The 7,595-nt window shown below is 52.1% G+C and overlaps 1 pseudogene; it reads right to left on the bottom strand.

Annotated features, from left to right (window-relative positions):
- Positions 1–2,146: 2,146 nt before the first annotated feature.
- On the bottom strand, positions 2,147–3,245 carry LOC120720150 (annotated as a pseudogene).
- Between the last annotated feature and the right edge of the window lie 4,350 nt (positions 3,246–7,595).

Raw genomic sequence — 7,595 nt, 5'->3', positions numbered from 1 at the left:
CAGAATCAGAATCGCGTTTATTGGCCATGTATATGCACAGACACATACAAGGAATTTGGTTCCAGTAGATGGTGACTCTCAAGCACAGCAATGTATATCTCAACAATGTAAGCAACACAATTCACCCACACACACACACACACGTGTGGATATATACAGCTACACATGCATACACAAACATACACAAGCTGTGTAAACCAACCATAAATATCCAATCTAGATCTTATATACATAAACTACAGGACGACAGAAATGAAATGAGGTGGAATGAATACTACAGAATGTACATAAGGTGCAGTTGCAGTCTGGCAGTGGGAGCAGTGTGACAGTTCAACTGTTTAGGAATAAAAGGCCTGTATTTATATAGCGCTTTACTAGTCCCTAAGGACCCCAAAACGCTTTACATATCCAGTCATCCACCCATTCACACATACATCCACACACTGGTGATGGCAGCTACATTGTAGCCACAGCCACCCTGGGGCGCACTGACAGAGGCGAGGCTGCCGGACACTGGCACCACCGGGCCCTCTGACCACCACCAGTAGGCAACGGGTGAAGTGTCTTGCCCAAGGACACAACGACCGAGACTGTCCGAGCCGGGGCTCGAACCGACAACCTTCCGATTACAAGGTGAACTCCCAACTCTTGAGCCACGATCGTCCCACAAGAGGGAGATGGCGAGGGGAAAGAAACTGTTCCTGTGTCGGGTGGTCCTGGTCTGCAGGCTTCTGTACCGTCTGCCAGAGGGCAGCAGGTCAAAGAGTCTGTGTCCAGGGTGTGAGGGGTCTGTGATGATTTTCCCTGCCTGGTTCCTGGTTCTTCAGATGTGCAGGTCCTGTATGGAGGGCAGGGGGGTGCTGACGATCTTCTCTGCTGCCCGTACAGTCCGCTGCAGTCTGCGCGTCCTGTTTAGTGGCTGCACCATACCAGACTGTGATGGAGGGGCACAGGACAGACTCAATGACCGCAGTGTAGAACTGGATCAGCAGCTCCTGTGGAAGACTGTACTTCCCCAGTTGTCTCAGGAAGTACATCCTCTGCTGGGTCTTTTTGAGGATGGAGTTGATGTTGGTCTCCCACTTCAGGTCCTGGGAGATGGTTGTACCCAGGAACTTGAAGATCTTCACAGTCGACACAGGGCTGTCTGATATGGTGAGGGGGAGCAGAGTTGAGGGATGTCTCCTGAAGTCCACTGTCATCTCTACAGTCTTAAGAGTGTTCAGCTCCAGATTGTGCTGACTGCACCAGAGTACCAGCCGCTCAACTTCCTGCCGGTATGCAGACTCATCACCATCCTGAATGAGGCCAATGACAGTGGTGTCATCTGCAAACTTTAAAAGTTTAACAGCCGAGTTCTTGGAGGTGCAGTCGTTAGTGTAGAGGGAGAACAGTAGTGGTGAGAGGACACATCCTTGAGGGGCACCAATACTGAGGGACCGAGTTTCAGAGGTGATCTCCCCCAGCTCCACTTACTGCTTCCTGTCTGTCAGGAAGCTGGTGATCCACTGACAGGTAGCTGGTGACACGCTGAGCTGGGAGAGTGTTACGTCCCTCTGCAGCCTCTAATCTGCTCAGTGTGTTCAGCTGGTGCTAATTGGCCACACCTAGTCAGGTGTGGATAAAAGCATACCTGAGGCAAGCGTCCAGAGAGTTCACTTGTCTTTGCCTTGGTGGCATCAGCCATTTTAGCCAACCTGGTTTTCCGTTTTAAGATAAAGCCTCTTCACACTAACACTCTGCTATTCATCTCCGTTTTTATGTTGCGGCTTTTGAGCCGGGTTGTAACATAAGTGGCGGCTCGTCCGGGATATTTGGACATTTTAGTGGAGACTGAATGTCAGTTTGTTTTGCTTTTAAGTGGGTGAGTGATGGTGTTCACTGTAATTGAGCAAACTCCCTTTAGTAAGTGTGTTTCAGCTGGGTGGCTGCGCTGCCCTTCCAGCGAAGCACTTGTTTGTTGTTTTGCTTTGTTGTTTTAATTTGTTGTGTTTGGTGGCTATCCTGGGTGGGGGTACGTTTCAGAGTTTGGTAGGAGACTATATCTCTGGTCTGCTGCCTGCTCTTGAGTTTGCATTTAAAGTTGCCTCGAGCCTGGTACACCACTGAAGACTAGGGTAGGTAAAGTTAGGGTTTTGTTGTTTTCAGTGTTTTAGGCTGGGAGTTGCACATAGTAAATCAGTGGCACCAAACTTGGTAGGAGGTTTGAGACCATTCATGATTATGGTCTGTAGCTGAGGCAGGTAGGCTGTTTTAAAGTTGGCATTGTGTGTACACCATGTGTGTGCATATGTCAGTGTTGATGGATGCTAATGAGATCCTTGTGAGGTGAGTGTTTTGTGCTGTGACCTTTAGTGTTGTGGGGAATATGGCTATTTTGTTGGATCACTTGTGAGTGTTGTTGGCCAGGTGATGGCAATAACACTGTGGGGTGCTGAGCCACCCTTGATGTGCAGGGAAACATCACGGTTAGCAAGCTCACAGCGCAAGTCTTCTTTCTCTGGTCCACGTGTGTAATATTTATGTTTTTGTCCATCGAGCCACCCCATAGAGCTTCACCGCAAGTAATATTCAATAGCAGCAGAGAATGCAGCAAAGCCTCCACATCCCAGAACACCAGCCTTCAGACCAGCGCGAAAGCCAATAGCTCCTCCAGTCACACAGCCACTGTACACAGCATTCTTCCAGTCAGATTTGCCTCTGTGTGATTCTATGATGCACTCTGTACAGGAGAACATGGCGCCCACAATGGCAAAGTTCTTGGCACAGGACATCCCCCTCTGGCCCATGTCTTTTAGAACCTCTCGTGCTGTTGGAGTTCTCAAAGGGTGTTTGGGGTCGATGCCAACATTAGTATCAATTCCAGCTGTGAAAATACCGAAAGCTCCTCCAAGGACGAACCCTCCCACACAGGCCAGCAAAGACTTGAAGGCGCAGCTCTCCATTCCCCTCTCGATCATCTTCTGCTCGTCGCTTTTCAGAGGCGGGGTTCAGGTCCTTCACGGGCCTCTTGTCACCGATAAGATGGAGGAGAGAAGTTCAGGCTCGATGGTGTTAAAAGCCGAATTAAAGTCCACAAACAGGACCCTGGCATAAGTTCCCGGGTGGTTGAGGTGTTGCAGGATGTAATGCAGCCCCATGTTCACTGCATCATCCACCAACTTGTTTGCCCGGTAGGCAAACTGCAGAGGGTCCAGCTGGTGGTCCTTCAGATGGGCTAACACCAGTCTTTCAAAAGATTTCATGACCACAGACGTCAGGGCGACAGGTCTGTAGTCATTCAGTCCTGCGATGGTGGGTTTCTTGGGGACCGGGATGATGGTGGAGCGTTTGAAGCATAAAGGAACTTCACACAGCTCCAGGGATCTGTTGAAGATGCAGGTAAAGATGGGAGCCAGCTGTTCAGCACAGGATTTGAGGCAGGAGGGTGAAACACCGTCTGGTCTGGGGGCTTTCCTGAGCTTCTGTTTCTGAAATAGTCGGCTCACATCCTGAGTGTGTATTCTGAGTTTCAGGGATGAGGAAAGGGGGGTGAAAGGTGTGATGGAGGTCGTTGAGTCTGGACTGGGGAGGGTGGTGGTGGTCGTTCTTCCTCTCTTTTCTCTTAACATGTCCAGTACAAATCAGGAATCTGAGCTCTGCGAGTTTGTGAGTCACCAGAGAGACTGTGATGCTGATTTCATGGCAGGAAAGATGCTCTCTGACTGAAGTGTACCTGCACTCACTGGGGAATATTTAATGCTATCAAATGTAAAACCATCATAATATAGTCAAACATGGACTTTTACCATTTTACACTGTACACACAGTCTTAAGTCTAATTGTTGAATGTTGTCATTGTGTTTCTTAAATTTGTACAGTCTTGGTTCAAGCAGTAGGATCAAAGCCATTCCTTTGTCTCTGACCACCTCTCCAGCCACTCTGTGCTGGGGGAGGTTTTATTGCAGATACATCCTATCTGGAAGATCTGTTTCTTGTGATGTTGCTTCCTGCTTTTATGATTCTTTTGGTGAGCAGGAGGTCATGCATACAGAGACACATGCATACAGAGAGACACACACATTCTCACATGCATGCACACACACTCTCTCACATACACACACACACACACACACGTTCACAACGGGCTGGAGAGCACTGGCTTGACCTGAGACACATGAAAGACGTTGTGAATGCGCATGTTGCGCGGCAGTTTGAGGCGGACGGACACAGGGTTCACAATGCCGTAGATGGGAAAAGGGCCAATAAATGGTCGGGCGCAGGTCGAACAGGCTGACACATACTCCTTGGCATCCTTAGCCATAGCGGGCCACCAGAAGTAGCGTCGGAGGAAGGATAAAGTGCGGAGGACCCCAGGATGGCATGAAAAACGGGCGGTGTGAGCCCACTGGAGAACCTGAGAGTGGACGGCTGAAAGAGGCGACCAGGCGGGCCGGTTCCAGGATCCGGTTCCAGGATCCGGTTCGGTCTCCTGCGCCTCCTGGATGAGGCTCTCGATCTCCCAAGAGATGGCTCCAATCACACAGGCGGCCGGGAGGACAGGCTCGGGGTCCGAGTCCTCCCCAGTGATGGAGAATTGCCTGGACAGGGCGTCTGGCTTTACGTTCCATGATCCTGGCCTGTAGGTGATAGTGAAGTCAAAACGAGAGAAAAACAGCGCCCACCTGGCTTGCCGGGAGTTGAGACGTCTAGCTGAGCACAAGTACTCCAGATTCTTGTGATCCGTCCAGACGATGAATGATTGTGCTGCTCCCTCCAACCAATGTCTCCACTCCTCCAGGGCCAGCTTGACGGCCAGAAGCTCCCGGTCCTCGATGTCATAGTTACATTCTGCTGGAGAGAGACGGCGAGAATAAAAGGCACACGGGTGCAGCTTACCGTCCTTCAGTTGAGACAGGACCGCCCCCACCCTGGAGTCCGACACGTCCACCTCCACAACAAACTGCTGTGTAAGGTCCGGTTGCCGGAATATGGGTGCAGTGGTGAATCTCTCCTTGAGCAGGGCGAAGGCTCGCTGAGCGGCAGGATCCCACTGGAAGGGAACTTTGGGAGAGGTTCAGTAAAAGGAAGAGCGATCCTGCTGAAATCGCGAATGAACTGTCTGTAAAAGTTAGCAAATCCCAAAAAAACATTGCAATTGGCAGCGATCAGGAGGTGCAGGCCATTCCTTTTTTTTTTTTTTTTTTTTTTTTTTTTTTTTTTTTGCCTGTCCCGTTTGGCTCTTTTGCCATCAGAATTGTTGTCTAAAGGCAAAGAAAGATGCCCAACGGATTTACTTTACCAAATTGACCATCCCAGCCTTGCCATAATGGTCCATTTGATTCACTTTTTTATTGTTTATTTTATTTTCACTTGCTGAATACGGGACAGACTTGACTGGAGGAAAGAAGGGGAGAAAGAAAGAGGGAAAGAGAAACAGCTGAGAAGAGGGACGGGGGAGAAGGGCAAAAGACAAAAACCAACAGAATGGGCAGAAAAAAAAAAAGCATATATCGATCACCTGGATCACCTGTTGAGAAAGAAAAAAGAAAACAAGCAGAAGAGAACAAGAGTAATAGAATAAACAACATCACAATGATATATGGGAATATGACAGTAAATACTAAATATTAAACATTATTGTGCAGCACATAAGATCAACAGAACACAGTGTGCTTTGAGGTAGGAGCCAAAAAGGGTGTAGTTTGTGGGTGTGATCACCCGTGTGTACACCTGTGAGCATGGACGCGCTTGTTTTTAAAAGGTTCCTTCATGTAATGATCTGCTAGAGGGTGTGGGGGGGCCACAGCCCCGTCCTCCAGGGCATGAAGCAGGTATGGAGGAGATCAAAACTCCAGACATCCAGAGGCCCCCAGAACACAAGAGACCAAGGAAGACCAACAGAGGGGCAGCCGCGCCACTGTCCCAGAAAGAGCTGAGGAGAGTCCCAGATGAGGAGTCACTCAGCAGCCGCGGAGCAGAAGCCAGGGGGAGTTGCAGTGACGCGCCCGTGAGCTCCGCCGGCAGCCAGCTGCGCCTGAGTGACCGAGCCCCAGGCCGAGAGGCCGGGGGCACCCCACCCCTGAAGTGGCCCGAGCGAGCCCCAGGCTCCAGGCCCCGATAAGCGGCCGCCAAGGAGTGAGCCGGTGTGTAACTGGACGCCCATCCCCGGACACAAAGAACCACCAACGCACCGATGTCTGAGGGAGTCCGCCACTGGCAGGGGAAGTGGTGGTGGGTGGAGATAGGCCTCCAAACCTTGGAGGGCCTGAGATGTCCCCAGAGAGGTGGCGTCTGATACCCAACCTGACATATAGACACAGACATACAGGCACACACAGATACAAACATCCATTCCCACCCTCATGCTCTCATATGCACATACTCCACACTCAACCAACGTGGAGACAGACATAAAGAGACGCTGTACACACGATCACACTCCCCAAGCGTACTCTACGAACCGGGTCTAGGTACCCTTGCCCCTGGAGGGGGGAACTGCACCCAGACCCAGGTGGTGTTACCCTTTTCCCTGGGGTGGGGAGAGGCAGACCGCCCCGACTCCGCAGCAGCAGGGAGGCCCCACACTCCAGACCGCAGTCGGACGGCCAACTCCTCCTCCTAGCCCCCCCGCTCCAGCAGGTCGCAGAGAATGGGGGTGAGAGAAGACTCCAAACCTCCCTCCACCCGCTCATTGTAGTGTTGATGCATGTGTGTTCTAAGGTGCATTTAAAACCCAGGAGGGCATGGAGCTACCTGCCAGAGAGCAGCAGGTAAGCGCATAGCCCCTCCCGATAGCCCTCAGTGTCTATGTGTATTTAACATTGAGAGGTGGGCAATGACGCCAGGGGTGAGGTGTACACCCTGATGGTAACTTGGATTCCGTGTATCGTGCCCACCCCCAAGATCCTATATGTATGTGTAATGAGAGTGTGAGTAATGTGAATGTCTAAGTTGTGGGATAAAATTGAGGCAGAGGCAGCCAGAAGGGGACAGAGGGGCGGGGCACCAGGGTGCCTCCTCTGCACCCTGGTGACATACCCCTACTCCAAGGCCCTGCATGTGTGGGTGGTTGTGGTGGAGCGGGAAGAGGGAGGCAGCTGGAGATGGGGAGGGAAGGAAGGGAGGGGCAAGTGACCCCTCCCTGGGGCCAGCTCCCCAGCTGACCCCAGTAGGCACCCCCATACTCCGCGACCCGCCAGGGGAAGGGGGCCCAGGCCCATCCAGACCGGGGCCCAGTGCAGCAGCGCCCCCCGGCCCCACAGAGCCCGGGACAGTTCACCCAACCCCACCACAGAGAAAACTGCACCCACCCCACCATCCACTCATCTTCCAGAATACATAAGACAATAGACGCCCAGGCTGAGATCTTCCTCCACCTCTCCTGTATCTCCCCCTCCTGCAGAGAGTTCCTGATGAGAGGAGAGCTCCTGCAAGATGTGACAATCTCCCCCACCAGTTGAAGAGCCCCCCAGGTGGCTCGACGCACCGGCGGCACCCTGCGCCAGGGCTGGGCCCCCATGCACCCACCCACCCACAACCCCAGCAACACACCAACCAGGACCCAAGCCCCCGAGGCCCGGCCAGGGCCCCAGCCCAGAGACGGAGCGCCCCCA

The sequence above is a fragment of the Simochromis diagramma genome, unplaced genomic scaffold (assembly GCF_900408965.1).
Source record: "Simochromis diagramma unplaced genomic scaffold, fSimDia1.1 OVJJ01000561.1, whole genome shotgun sequence".
Lineage (NCBI taxonomy): Eukaryota > Metazoa > Chordata > Actinopteri > Cichliformes > Cichlidae > Simochromis > Simochromis diagramma.
This window is presented reverse-complemented; position numbering and strand designations above follow the sequence as displayed.